This window comes from Nicotiana sylvestris, chromosome 3, assembly GCF_000393655.2.
Source record: "Nicotiana sylvestris chromosome 3, ASM39365v2, whole genome shotgun sequence".
NCBI lineage: Eukaryota > Viridiplantae > Streptophyta > Magnoliopsida > Solanales > Solanaceae > Nicotiana > Nicotiana sylvestris.
The window spans coordinates 158,566,415-158,583,195 of record NC_091059.1 but is presented as its reverse complement, the minus strand read 5'-3'; positions in this window follow the sequence as shown (position 1 = coordinate 158,583,195).

Genomic DNA, 16,781 nt, shown 5'->3' with positions numbered 1-16,781 from the left:
AATGAGAAATTTTACACCCAATAGTCCAAGTAAAATACTCCAGGGATCACTATACACTCAAAAAAAATAACCCTCTTTTAAGATTCACATCTCACTAAAATATCACTCACACTCTCTATTTTCCTTACACAGTCTATTTCTCACAATGCTTGAGAAATACTCTATGTAACTACTGTGTTGCTTCTCTTTCTGTATGCTGTAAATGAAGAAGCCGAGAGCTCCTTTTAATAAGCAAAGTAAGCTTTCCTCCAACCAATAGGAATGGTTGGTTTGCTTGCAATTTGCCAACTTGCATTCCAGCAAGTTGTCGCCAAAATAGATTTGGCCCCAAGTGTCTGATTTCTCATTTTTTTTTTCTTTTTCATTATGGGGATGGACCCCATAACCTCCCCCTCCAGATCTATTCTTATGAAGGAGGTAGCACCGGACTTCTAACTTGAGTGCATGCTGACAAGTTCTTTGCACAACTCAAACTTGTCTGTTTGTACCACCTTGGTCAACATATTTGTAGGATTCTCACTTGTGGAGATCTTCAGGACTTGCAAAGATTCACTCTCTACCTTTTCTTGGATCCAATGATATCTTACATTGATATGTTTGGCCCTTGCATGGAACATGGAGTTCTTGCTCATATCTATTGCACTTTGACTGTCACAATAGATAATATACTCTATCTACTACAAGCCAAGCTCTTGAAGGAACCGTTTCAGCCATATAATCTCCTTGCCAGCTTTAGTAGCGGCAATATACTCTGATTTAGTTTTACAGAGTGCGACACACTTCTGCAACTTCGACTGCCAGGATATAGCTCCCTCTGAAAAAGTAAACATGTATCCAGTAGTAGATTTACGATTATTAAGATCACCTGCCATATCAGCATCCGTGTAGCCCTTCAAGATTGGATCATATCCTCCAAAACACAAGCAATCTCCTATAGTACCTCTTAGGTACTTGAGTATTCACTTGAATGCTTCCCAATGTTCTTTTCCAAGATTTTCAAGGAACCTGCTAACAACACCAACGACATGAGCAATATCAGGTCTGGTGCATACCATTGCATATATCAAGATTTCGACTACTGAAGAATAAGGAACTCTAGCAATGTTCCCTTTCTCCTCCACTGTTGTAGTACACATCTTCTTGCTCAACATTAGATGACCAACAAGAGGTGTGCTGACTGGTTTAGCATTTTTCATGTTGAAGTGTTCAAGTACACGTTCAATGTATTTCTCCCGAGATAGCCACAACTTTCTTCTTGTTTGATCTCGAACTATCTTCATCCCCAAAATTTGTTGTGCTGGGCCAAAGTCCTTCATGTCAAATGACTTGGATAAATCTTTCTTTAACTGTGCAATCAGCTCTTTGGTTGTCCTACAATCTCATCCACATACAACAACAATATAATAAAGTTGTTATTAGAAAATCTTTTGAAGTATACACATGGATTAGAATATGTCTTTATGTAAGTTTGACTTTTCATGAATGAGTCAAACTTCTTGTACCACTGCCTTGGTGCCTGCTTCAACCCATAAAGACTCTTATTTAGTTTGCACATTATGTGTTTCCTTTCAGCTACTTCAAATCCTTTTGGCTGCTCCATATAGATCTCCTCTTCCAAATCTCTATGAAAAATGCAGTTTTCACATCCATTTGCTCCACTTCAAGATATAAGCTAGTTGCTAAGCTCAAGATTGTATGAATAGAAGTCATTTTGACAACAGGCGAGAAAATTTCATCAAAATCAATACCTTTCTTCTGTTCGAAGCCCTTAACCATCAATCGAACTTTATATCTAACCAGCTTGTTATTTCCATCCTTCTTGAGTTTAAAGACACATTTACATTTGAGTGGTCTTTTACCCTTTGGAAGTTCAACCAGCTTGTACATGCCATTTTTCTGTAGAGATTCCATCTCTTCTTGCATATCTTTCATCCACTGATTCTTTTCTGGATGGGACAATACCTCCTTAAGACTTTCTGGCTCCCCCTTATCATTGATGAGGACATACTCCGTGGAAGGGTATCTGCATGACTCTACCCTTGTCCTTTCTGATCTCCTTAGAGGTTTAGGTTGTTCTTCTTCTTAAGTGGGATACTCCAATTGCTCGACATCATCATCAAGTTTCTCCCCGTGCTCAGTAACCTCACCAAGTTGCTCTCCCTGCTCGGCAACCTCGTCAGTCGTACTTTCTGCCCTTGTGGGATAGTTAGAAGAATAAGGAATGGTAACAAGGTTAGGGATTATATCATGCTTTGTCTTCTATGACTGATCATCTACAGCTCCAACTTCACTTTCTCGGAAGATTACATCTCTGCTTCTAATATCCTTCTTCTTTATAGGATCCCACAATCTGTACCCGAACTCTTCATCTCTGTATCTGATGAATTTATAGGGAACAGATCTATCATCCAGCTTTGTTCTATGATCATTTGGTACATGTGCAAAAGTTCTGCAATCGAACACATTTAGATGTGAGTAGGACACCTCCTTGTTAGTCCAAACTCTCTTTGGGATGTCAAACTCCAATGGAGCTGATGGACTTCTATTGATCAGGTAACAGGCTGTCTGAACTGTTTCACCCCAGAATGACTTAGGCAGTTTAGCCATTCTGAGCATACTTCTCACCTTCTCAACAATGGTGCGGTTCATCCTCTCGACGACACCATTGTGTTGTGGGGTTCTAGGAACTGTCTTTTCATGTCTGATCCCATGACTTGAACAGTACTCTTCAAATTCCCTTGAAGTGTACTCACCTCCATTGTCACTTTGGAGACGCTTTAGCTTTCGACCCATCTCCCTTTCCACCAGAGCATGAAACTTTTGGAAAACTTGCAACACCTGATCTTTGGTTTTCAAGATATAAACCCACAATTTACGTGAAACATCATCAATAAAAGTAATAGAATATTTTTTATCGCCCATCAATTCAATTTTTATTGGACCACAAACATCTGAATAAAATAAATCAAGCACATTCAATTTTCTTTCAGACGATGTTTGAAATGAGACTCTATGCTGCTTACCAAATAAATAGTAGTCACAAGGTTTTACTGTTGCACCTTTGGCAAAAGAGATGAGTGATTTCCTGACAAGAATCTGCAATCACTTCTCGCTCATATGACCCATTCTTTTGTGCCACAGATCTGCAAAAATCTTATCTTGTGCCGCGTTCAATTAACCTCGGCATATTTTTGCATTTGTCTTGTACAACGTGCCACGAGAAACTCCCTTTGCAATCACCAATGATCCCTTAGTGAGTCTCCACTTTTGATTTGCAAAATAGTTCTCGTACCCATCTCGGTCCAAAGCAAATCCTGAGATCAAGTTCATCCGCAAATCAGGTACATGTCGCACGTCCTTTAGAACCAATGTGCATCCGACATTTGTCTTGATACAAATGTCACCAATCCCCGCAATCTTTGAGTAACTTGTGTTACCCATTCTCACAGTGCCGAAATCACCTACTACATATCTACAAAAAATATCTCTTAACAGTGTGGCATGGTAAGATGCCACTGTGTCAACCACCCATTCCGATTCTGGACTTGTCAAGTGCATGCATTCCTCTCCGTCATTTATGAAGAGAACAACATTATCATTATTTTGCACCATGACGGTTGTGTTGTCGTCATTTTTCTTTCCACTACTTTCACCTTTGTCCTTCCTTAGATTTGGTAGTCTCTTTTGAAGTGACCTGGTTGATCGCAATTGTAGCAATTTTTGGCTTTTGACTTGGATCGGTTCCTGGACTTCCCACGAGTTCTAGATTTACCATAATTTCTTGAACTATTTTGATAACTCCTGCCTCTACCTTCTGTGATGAGAGCATGTCCTTGATTTTCAGGCTTCTTTCTCATCTTCTCATTGAGTAGAAGAATCAATATGACATCTTTCTACTCAATGGTAGTCTTAGCGTGCAGGAAGGTTATTGTCAAATTATCATACGAAGATGGCAATGAGTTCAACAACAAGATGGCTTTATCTTCTTCATCGATTTTCACTCTAAGGTTGGCGAGCTGTGTGATTAGTCCGTTAAACACATTTAAATGTGATAAAAAATTTGTACCTTTACCCATGTGTAGGGCGTATAACTGCTTCTTCAGGTACAATTTATTTGTCAGTGTTTTGGGCATGTATAGGCTTTCTAACCTTGTCCAAATGCCATGTGCGGTGTCTTCATCAATGATGTTATTTACCACATCATCTGATAAGTGCAACCTGATTGTACTAGCAGCTCTTTCATCAAAGTTAGCCTAATTCTCAGCTTTCATGGTATCAGGCTTTTTGGCATCAACATCTAGTACCTTGTGTAATCCTTGTTGGATGATAAGATCCATCATCCTTCTTTGCCATGTTGAGAAACTGTTATCTCCGTTGAATTTTGCTACCTTGTACTTTACTCCGGACATTTTTATTTTTCACCAAGTATAGTACTACCGACAGCGAATAGTATTTCTGTGAACGAGCAGAACCTGTGCTCTGATACCAGTTGTTGGGAATAAATCCCCCTACAGAAATAATATTCATGGTAATAACAACGAAACAATAATGTAGGACCGAGATACGGTAATCAACAAGAATAAAAAGAACAACAAGGACACACAGATTTTTAACGTGGAAAACCCTTCTAAATAAGGGAAAAAACCACGAGCCCGAGAGGAGCAAAGTAATCCACTATAATGAGGAATTTTACACCCAATAGTCCAAGTAAAATACTCCAGGGACCACTATCCGCTCCAAAGAAATAACCCTCATTTAAGATTCACACCTTACTATAATATTGCTCACTCTCTATTTTCCCTACACAGTCTATTTCTCACAATACTCTAGAAATACTCTCTGCAACTACTGTATTGCTTCTCTTTCTGTGTGTTGTAAATGAGAGAAGCCCAGAGCTCCTTTTTATAGGCAAAGTCACCTTTCCTCCAACCAATAGGAATGGTTGGTTTGCTTGCAATTTGCCAACTTGCATTCTAGCAAGTTGTCGCAAAAACAGATTTGGACCCTAGTGTCTGATCTCTTATTTTTTTATTTTCTTTTTCATTATGGGGATGGACCCCATATTAATCAGGCCAAAAAAGTGTCACGACCCCAACCCCGGCCGTGATGGCGCCCAACACAAGTCTAGGCGAGCCCGACCAACTAAAATCTCACAACCACTTTCTTTATAATTCAATACCAATTTTCGGGATTTAATACGGTATAAATAGAAGTATGAATTTAACAGATAAAATGTGCGGAAACCATAATCACGAAAAATCTCTGTAAAACAGCCCACTGATCCGGTGTCACAAGTCTGAGCCTCTAATACAAGGTTTCAACAATCTAATACAGAAATATGTCTAAAATGCGGAATAATAAATGGAGATAGAAGGAGAAATTGGGTCTGCGAATGCCATGTAACTACCTCGATAACTCCGATAAAAATAGAACGGCAGGAAAGCTCGCTCTATGCCTCAGGAATACATGTACCTGCACACATGGTGCAGGGAGTAATGTGAGTACTCCGACTCAGTGAGTAATAACTATAAATAATGGCTGAAAGTATGAAAACACGTAAAGGCACAAAGCAATTCCATATCAAGCAGTAAAAATCACTTAAAGCAGTAAATCAGTGAAGAAATCAAATGATATTCCTTTTAAAACAAGTAAAACCGGTAATTTAACAGGAAAATAACAAGTAGAAGTCCGCCCCTCGGGCACGGTATAAATCGCTCAGCATAGTATCAGCCCCTCGGGCTCAGTATCAATCACTCAGAACAGTGTCAGCCCCTCGGGCTCACTCTCAGAATATTATCAACCCCTCGGGCTACCTCACAATCACTCATATCATCCCCTCGGGCATAATATCAATCACTCAACATAATGGATACCCACACTCACTGTGGGTGTGCAGACTCCTAAGGGGCCTCTTACGGCCGAAGCGCTATATCAAGCCACTTCGTGGCATCATCACGCGGCACTCAGCCTCACATCACTCAATCCACCTCGTGGCATATAAAGTATCTCAGGCCCTCGGCCTCATATCACTCAGCATATCCTCACATATGGCCCTCGGCCTCACTCAGTCCAAAAATCATCACAAGCCCCTTGGGCATTAGTAAAACAGTAGTTCTCAGCCCAAAACATGATGTAGAAATATCATTTAAGTTTCAAATCTGAGTAAAAGTGGCTGAGTTTGTAAAACAGTAAATATCAACAGGACTGAGTTCAAATAATAAGTCAAGCAGTGAGGAAACAGTGATAAAAATCCCTGAAGGGTTCAAATAGTTGGCACGAAGCCCAAATATGGCAATCAACCCAAATCATGATGATAACAAATGAATTTTAGTCAAATATTCGGTAAAATCATCAATCAGGATGGACCAAGTCACAATCCCCAGTAGTGAAAGACCGCACGCTCATCATCCAGTGCGTATCTTGCCTCAATAAAGCACTACGATGTGCAAATCCGTAGTTTCAAACCCTCACGACATCATTTACAACCATTACTCACCTCAAGCAGGCTGAAATCCTAGCTCGCTACTCCCTTGCCTCGCAAATCAACTTCCTCGAGCATCGAATCTGATCAAAACCACAAGTAATACGTTACAATAGGCTAAGGGAATACAACCCAATCGAAAAGACTCTAAAAATATCGAAAATTACGAAGTTGGCAAAACCCGAGCCCCGGGCCCACTTCTCGAAAAATCAGAAAATTGACATCACCGGATTCCTTATCTCGCCACGAGTCTATACATATCAAATTTACTGAAATCCGAGCTCAAATGCTCCCTCAAACCCCCAAAATGTCCAGTCTATACATAACTCAACTTTCTGAGGCCTCAAAAATGTCCTATGCGAACGCGACCCCTTAACTGCGATCGCACTGCTTCACCAATCAAACCTACGCGATCGCATACACTACTCCGCGATCGCATTGAGCAAAGTACCCCTCAGAACCTCAGGTCCATTTAACGCTACGCGATCGCATTACTCCTCATGCGATCACAATGAACAACCTCCTCAACCTATGCGATCGCATACCCTATTCCGCGATTGCATTGAGAAATCAGAACAGCCTTCCCCAAACCTTCAAGCCTAAAACATCAACCCGAGGACCAAAATTGGTCGATTGACCATCCGAAATCACCCTCAGGCCCCTGGGACCTCATCCAAAAGTGTCAACCCATCCTAAAACATCATTCAAACTTGTTCCAACCATCAAAACATCACAAACAACAACAAAACCATCAAATTACATCGGATTCAAGCCTAAATTTCTTAAAAACTTCCGAAATACGTATTTGATAAAAAACCCGACCAAAACACCTCCGAATGATCTGAAATTTTGCACACACATCCAAAATAACCTAACGAAGCTACTGCAACACTCAGAATTCCATTCTGACCCCCATATCAAAATCTCACCTACCAACCAGAATTCGCCAAAATACTAACTTCGCCAATTCAAGCCTAATTCTTCTCTACAACTCCAAAACCCATTCCGATCGCGCTCCTACGTCACAAATCACCTCCCGAAGCTAACCGAACCATCGGAACTCACTTCCGATCCTTCTAACACATAAATCAACGTCCGGTTGACTTTTCTAACACAAACCTTCCTTAAAGAGACTAAGTGTCTCATTTATTATCAAAACTACTCCAATTTAACTCGTCCACATAAACATAAGAAAATAGGTAGTGGGGAAAACGAGGCGGTAACTCACGAGACGACGGGTCGGGTCGTCACATTCTCTCCAACTTAAACAAACGCTCGTCCTCGAGCGTACCCAGAGTTGTCCTAGAAGCCAACCAAAAGTTGAATGACCTTATCAAGCATAAACTTGGGGATGATCCCACGTCACCCTATCTCACATGGGTCCGATAACGCGTTTTAACTAAAATCACACAATCTAGTCTAGCCCATAAATCATAGAGCCATATTTCACCTTTTTGGAATCATGCACAATATCAGAACCTCACACCTACATTCAGAATAAGTCTGAACCAGTTGTATTAAGCCATGGCTGCAACCTTAGGTGCAATTATATGATATACCAATAACTCAAACAAATGCAGCGATAACTTCCATTCACAGCAGCTGAACACAATAACCAAATACCGATAGAAATCTGTTATTAGCCAAGGTCTCATTCCAACACTCTCATATACTGCCAACAGTAATTGAAACACGCAATAAACCATAACCATTGCTCAGATCAACCATTCATGAGGCCATTTCTCCTCTAGCAAATATCATAACAAATTTTTGAACCGAACCTCGATATTTACCCATCAAACATGCTGAAATCAAATCCGTTTGTATTCATTAATGACCCCAACAATCACTTCGAACCCAACACACCACTCTGGTGACATGACACATCAATACATTCCTAAGCCACAACTTGCATAATACCTGCACCAATAAGAAACGGTCCGAACATACTCAAATCATGAAAATGACTCAACTGAGAGAGTTGTACCTCAAACTCACCAGTACTACCACAACACAAGGCTGACACCCTGTCTCACATCATAGAAATAGGACACACAAATTCGACCCGCAAGGTCATGTTTCCACACAGCTTTGCTGCAACGCGCGATCCTATCAAAATACTGCTCCACATGAAACACCGAAAGTCACTATGCTTGAAATCGACAACCATGCTCAATTGATGTCTCGACCCAAAGCAAATCATTACACCCACGGTGAAACAAATAACACACACCACGCAAACCTGATAGAACATAACCAGTACATTATTCACCGAGCAACACCCAATTACTCGTCTCGCTCGACTTCCACTACTACAACTCCTATCGGAGCCAGACGATCCGGTGCCCGACACCAAATTAATACCGAAATCAATAACCTCACCCGACGACATGCCTAGCCACATGAAACGCATCCGAAAAATCCCTCAACACCGTAACTGAATTAATGATAGCAACCTTTGTACTGATATCCATCACGAATGCCCAATTAAGAAAGCAATCCTTCCCAACCGTCCGCTGGTTCTTTGAAATATAAACCACTATACTAGAACATAATCCAACAAACTTCATCACTCAACCCGTGCCATTTTCGGTATTGCCTGTAGCGCAATAGTTCAGAATCACTCAACACTAAGACAACCAGTCTGAATTCCGACATTACATCATAAATCTAACATACCAGCAAACAAAGATCCACTCAAGCCTCCAAATCCCAATTGCCGCTAAACGGTGCCGAATACACACGATCCACCACCACAACCTAGCCTGCACATGAGAACTCCCAGTCTCCAACTCCATATGGCACACAAATCATCATACCTGATTCCAGTCTCCACTGTGCGAATACATGCACACCTTTAATACCAAATCATCCCACGATAAATACTCTAAAATCTCCATGTGCCATACAAGCAACTCGAATATCAGCAGTCGATCCAGCCTTAAAGTGCCGCAATACTATTGAAGTGCCATCAACTTAATCACATTGGCCTTTTTCTATGATTACTATGATTAGAAATACAATTTCCTTAATCATCTGAAGATCATTCACCCTAATCATCTGAAACTCATTTCTTTAATCACCTAAAGCTGCTCGTACTACTTAAGAATGTTATGAATTTCCATTTAGAACTGAACCATAACCTTACACACGCAAATCTCAATCCTTCACAACATATCGCATATACTATATCATCCAAAGGTAACATGAGGACTTCACCTCCCTTCCGAACCATGAACGTTTATGTACTTAACTAGTTAAGAACTTCCATTGATCCCATCTAAAAGAAAAATCATTACATATCCCATTCTCTGCATGACATACATAGGTCTTGTTCAAATTCTTACAATACCGACACGGCGGATGAGATCGGTATAAAATCATAACACCGCCGAATCAACAATTCATTGGGTCTATACTTCTGGCAATAACTATCACATCATTATGAACCAAACAATGGTCTTAGCCCCTTAATTAACTTCATATACTCAGATTGCACTGATCTCGAATTCAATGATCTCGTCTCACCCATTACGAACTGCTCAGGCAATAAGCCACCCCAGACATAATCAAAAGCCGCATATTATGCCCTAATATGCTAATAGGCTACCAATTCGAACGCAATACAAAAAAGAAAACGAACTCTGGAAGGAATTACCAATCCCACGCACTAATACAGACTTTCCTTAGAAAACAGGAAGCAAGGCATACAAAATAGCATATAGAAAACTATACTCAACATCACACTATTGCGGCGTGCAACCCGATCCAGATAACATACCCATGGCGGCGTGCCACCCGATCCACACATAGATCTCACATAAGGAGATGCACATCTAGCCAAATTTTCTCATTACAACAAAATATTGAGTATTGGTCATAAGCATGCTAAGTGCATAATATTATCTCTGAGGGACATATAGCGTTATAAGCTACAAAACTCAAGCACAACTGAGGTGCGATGTACAATCTAAATTTCAAGAGCCAAGATGCTCATATAACGTCATTCCTACGCGGATTCTCAACACATAGCAATTTCTCAAGCCATCTCACAACTCACGTGGCGCAATGCATCACTACGCGAAATATCTGACAACGAAACATCAACCTAACTACTCCTCCATGAGGACCGCGTTACTAAAATGCACACATCTGACCTGATATAGAGCCATTATTCACATTAAATCTATCCACCGACTTCAAGCTGATTCTGATCACACTGAACTAGTCTGATAACCTTTTAAAGGTCCATAATAACTCCCATTTTTTCTCATAACACACAAGAACAACCATCACAATCGGAGTAATCCTCCCTAATTTGGCTCGAAGCCATATATCACAACACACTATACTCATAATGCATATACTCCATTGTTGCCTCAATACCATAGTGAGGTTAAACTCAAATCCTCTATAAGCTTGTGTAAACACATTTCATCTAGTACTTCCACTTTTTGGCAATCTCGCAACAGTTAAACTCACTCCCTTAAGTGAACCAAAATTTTCAAACTTCAACACTTACAATTCATTTGCACATGAGATCTTCTGTCATTCACATGAGGATCACACCGCCTCAACACACTTCATGGGAGATAACTCACCTGCTTTGCCTCAATATAACATCTTCGTATACCTTCCACCGCCATAAGAATTACGTAGTCACTTGATCTTCCTGAGTCTGTACTCATACTGCAACATGAAATTTACTTCACTCCCAACTAGGAGTCATGAAAAGATTCTTCAAACGCCCATAACTCGGGCTATAACTTGAATCAAGATAGACTTCAAGCATCTACTAATTCTTCCATCATTCAACAAACCCCTTCTCGTCGCTTCCAATTCATATGGATACGCCTCGTAGTACTAACATACTCCTCACATAGCCGCAACCGTCATTTCCACTAACGGGGACACTACCGAACATATAAGTTCAAAAACACTTGTTTACACAATCAGCACCTCAGCGCTCCAGCCATAGGTAAATATCCAACCTCAAGTCCTTCAGACTGGCCTACCATAAACTCACAGAGATTACACCTCGCCCCTCGATCGGGGAATCACAAGCCATCAAGTAACATCTGATACTGAGCGCTCATGCGCACATATGAACGCGTGGAAGGAATTTCAAAAGTTTCTTTTCAAGATGAATCAAGGACACACGATAGAAATTCAAGAATGTGAAGTTTTCCTAAAGGTTCTGCAGCCTTTCGAGGATAAATACAGACGTCTCTGTACCGATCCGTGAGACTCTACTAAACCGGCTCAAGACTCGCGAGACCAAGTAACATAGGCTCTGATACCAACTTGTCACGACCCCAACCCCCGCCGTGATGTCACCCAACACAAGGCTAGGCGAGCCCGACCAACTAAAATCTCACAACCTCTTTCTTTATAATTCAATACCAATTTTCGGGATTTAATACCATATTAATATAAGTAGAAGTATGAATTTAACAGATGAAATGTGCGGAAACCATAATCACGAAAAATCTCTATAAAACAGCCCACTGATCCGGTGTCACAAGTCTGAGCCTCTAATACAAGGCTTCAACAATCTAATACAGAAATATGTCTAAAATGCGGAATAATAAGTGGAGATAGAAGGAGAAATCGAGTCTGCGAATGCCATGCAGCTACCTCGATAACTCCGATGAAAATAGAACAACAGGAAAGCTCGCTCTATGCCTCAGGAATACCTGTACCTGCACACATGGTGCAGGGAGTAATGTGAGTACTCCGACTCAATGAGTAATAACTATAAATAATGGCTGAAAGTATGAAAACACGTAAAGGCACAAAGCAATTCCATATCAAGCAGTAAAAATCACTTAAAGCAGTAAATCAGTGACGAAATCAAATGATATTCCTTTTAAAACAAGTAAAACCGGTAATTTAACAGGTAAATAACAAGTAGAAATCCGCCCCTCGGGCACGGTATCAATCGCCCAGCATAGTATCAGCCCCTCGGGCTCAGCATCAATCACTCAGAATAGTGTTAGCCCCTCGGGCTCACTCTTAGAATAGTATCAGCCCGTCGGGCTACCTCACAATCACTCATATCAGCCCCTCGGGCATAGTATCAATCACTCAACATAATGGCTACCCGCACTCACTATGGGTGTAAAGACTCCGGAGGGGCCCCTTACGGCCCAAGCGCTATATCAAGCCACCTCGTGGCATCATCACTTGGTACTCGGCCTCACATCACCCAAGCCACCTCGTGGCATATAAAGTATCTCAGGCCCTTGGCCTCATATCACTCAGCATATCCTCACATATGGCCCTCAGCCTCACTCAGTCCAAAAATCATCACAAGCCCCTTGGGCATTAGTAAAACAGTAGTTCTCAGCCCAAAACATGATGTAGAAATATCTTTTAAGTTTCAAATATGAGTAAAAGTGGCTGAGTTTGTAAAACAGTAGATATAAACAGGACTGAGTTCAAATAATAAGTCAAGCAGTGAGGAAACAGTCATAAAAATCCCCGAATGGTTCAAATACTTGGCACGAAGCCCAAATATGGAAATCAGCCCAAATCATGATGATAACAAATGAATTTCAGTCAAATATTCGGTAAAATCATCAATCGGGATGGACTAAGTCACAATCCCCAGTAGTGAAAGGCCCCACGCTTATCATCCAGCGCGTATCTTGTCTCAATATAGCACTACGATGTGCAAATCCGGGGTTTCAAACGCTCAGGACATCATTTACAACTATTACCCACCTCAAGCAGGCCAAAATCCTAGCTCGCTACTCCCTTGCCTCGCAAATAAACCTCCTCGAGCGTCGAATCTGATCAAAACCACAAGTAATACATTACAATAGGCTAAGGGAATACAACCCAATCGAAAAAACTCGAAAATCACGAAGTTGGCAAAACCCGAGCCCCGGGACCACTTCTCAAAAAATCAGAAAATTGACATCACCAGATTCCTTATCTCGCCACGAGTCTATACATATCAAATTACCCAAATCCTAGCTTAAATGCTCCCTCATACCCCCAAATTTCTATTTCAAAAGTCAAGCCCTAATCCTTCCCCTTTTAATCAAATTTCCATGAATTTAGATGTTGAATATACAATTAAATGACGTTTCTAGGCCATAGGACTCACCTCCAATCGATTCCCAATCAAAACCCTCTTTAATAATCGTCAAAAGCTCCCAAGGTTACTCAACAATGGAGGAAATGGGACTTGTTTAGTGGGTGAAATGTTTATTAAAATCCTTCTGTCAGCCAAATTTTACTCTATGCGATAGCATCCAAGCCTCTGCGATCGCATAGCTCAACTTTCCCAGGCCTCCAAAATGTCCAATGCAAACGCGACCCCTTAACTGCAATCGCACTGCTTCACCAATCAAACCTACGCGATCGCATAAACTACTCCGCGATCGCATTGAGCAAAGTACCCCTCACAACCTCAGGTCTATTTAACGCTATGCGATCGCAATGAACAACCTCATCAACCTATGCGATCACATACCCTATTCTGCGATCGCATTAAGCAATCAGAACGGCCTTCCCCAAACCTTCTATGTGATTGCAATTGCACTCCAGCGATTGCAGAGAACAAAAATGTTTTGCAACACTCAGCTGAAATCTGCAACTTCAAAAACCAAGATTGGTCTGATTGACCATCCGAAATCACCCTCAGGCCCCTGGGACCTCATCCAAAAGTGCCAACCCATACTAAAACATCATTCAAACTTGTTCCAACCATCAAAACATCACAAACAACAACAAAACCATCAAATTACATCGGATTCAAGCCTAAATTTCTTAAAAACTTCCGAAATACGCATTTGATCAAAAACCCGACCAAAACACCTCCGAATGATCTGAAATTTTGCACACACATCCAAAATCACCTAACGAAGCTACTGCAACACTCAGAATTCCATTCCAACCCCCGTATCAAAATCTCACCTACCAACTAGAATTCGCCAAGATACTAACTTCGCCAATTCAAGCCTAATTCTTCGCTACAACTCCAAAACCCATTCCGATCACGCTCCTAAGTCACAAATCACCTCCCGAAGCTAACCGAACCATCAGAACTCACTTCCAAGCCTTCTAACACATAAGTCAACGTCTGGTTGACTTTTCCAACACAAACCTTCCTTAAAGAGACTAAGTGTCTCATTTCGTATCAAAACCACTCTAATTCAACTCGTCCACATAAGCATAACAAAATAGGTAGTGGGGAAAATGGGGCAGTAACTCACGAGACGACGGGTCGGGTCGTCACAAAAAGTTCTTTTATAAAACTGCTGAATTCTCTTGATATGAGATCTTTTTTACTGTGATAGTATAGGGGTTCCAAAATTACTTTAAATTAGAAGTTCAAATCCCAATTAGGCATTGCAATGTACAACTTCTCCGGCACATCATTAACGGCCTGAGCAATGTTTTAGTATATATATTTGGAGGAGCACACACGTATGTCTACTGAAATTTTGGAGGCGGTTGACTCGCGATATATACATCCTTGAACATTTGAGCATGCAGCATAAACGTGGACTGAGCAACTTTTGTCAAGAATTTTATAATTATTCGACCCGCAATTTTTTTTAAAAGTTCCTACCACTACTAGAAATCCGGTAAAAAGCGACCAAAGTTGGTCGCTTATAGGCCTAAAAGCGACCAAAAAGCAACCGAACATGCCTGGTCGCAATATTGCTGGTCTCTACGGTAAAAGGACCAAATATTCCGGGTAAATACTATAACGACCAAATTTGGTCACTTTATTATTTTAATAATATAATTTTGGCGACCAAAGTTGGTCTCTAAATGTAAAATACATTTATTTATTTATTATTAATCATAAAAAACGATCAATTTTGGTCTCTAATCCAAATATTATATTTTAAAATATGGAAATAGAGACCAAGATTGGTCGCTTTTTTATCAATTTTTTTAATTCTTTTTAAAAATAAGTGACCATAGTTGGTCGCTAACTTCAAGAAATAATTTTTTTTTAATTATAAGCGACCAAATTTGGCCGCTATATTTCCAGAAATTGTTTATTTTTATAAATGGATTTTGGTCGCTTTTGAGAAATCTTGGTCGCTATTGCCCAGAAAATTATTTTTTTAAGGAAAAAGCGACCAACTAGTGATCAAAGTTGGTCGCTTTTCTTGGTATATTTTTGGCAGAAACTGGCTGTTTTGGCAGCTACACCACCTGTCAGCTTACCAAAAATCCTAAACAGGCATTTTATGCCAACAATAACAACAATAAACAACAACAACAACAACAACAATAAAAAGCAACAAAGTATAAATTTCAATAGAACTAACACATTAAGTTAACAAAACTAAGTTAACGCTTATTACAAGCCCATTCAAAAACTGGTTATATTGTCTAGTTCAAAGTATATAAAGTACTCAAAAAGTGTTCTTTCAGCATCCTCGTCTGAAAGTTGGATTTCCTCGCCCGACTCATTAGGTGGCTAACTGCGTATGAATTCCCCCACATCAGCTATGAAGCGAACCTATAAGAAAAATTATATTGAATTAGTATTTTAAAATTTATATAAAAGTAAATCAAAATACTTAATGAAAAGTAAAAAATTTACATGTATAGTCGAGGCTCGAACCTCGACCCACCTTTCTGGATCAGTTTCTTTCTTCTTCTTTACAATACGAGTCTCATTGAATAGCTCATCTTGCTTCATTGGCATCATAAAGCTGTCTCGTGGCTTTGGTGATTATCCTCGTGGTACTATTACTAGGGATGAACTTGGATACAGAGAATAACTTGGATACAGTACCCGATAGGGTGTGTCTTTGATCAATTGTTGTTCTCATTAGCGACAATGATGATGAGAAGGCAATGGCATGTGTTTCAAACAGTGATGATGTAGGTAGGAATTTAACATTTCCTAAGCAGATAAAAGAAGAGGTTATAGAGGAATTCTCTACTTCATTTTTCAAGAGGAAAAGAAGTTTAATTGAGAGTGACAAGGTTGATGTAATGGAAAGAATTTGACTATGAATTGGCAATGGCATGTATTTCAAACAGTGATGGCGTAGGTAGGAATTTAACATTTCCTAAGCATATAAAAGAAGAGGTTATAGAGGAATTCTCTACTTCATTTTTCAAGAGGAAAAGAAGTCCAATTCATAGTCCAATTCTTTCCATTACCATCAACCTTGTCACTCTCAAGTAAACTTCTTTTCCTCTTGGAAAATGAAGTCGAGAATTCCTCTATAACCTCTTCTTTTATCTACTTAGGAAATGTTAAATTCCTACCAACACCATCACTGTTTGAAACACATGCCATTGCTTTCTCATCATC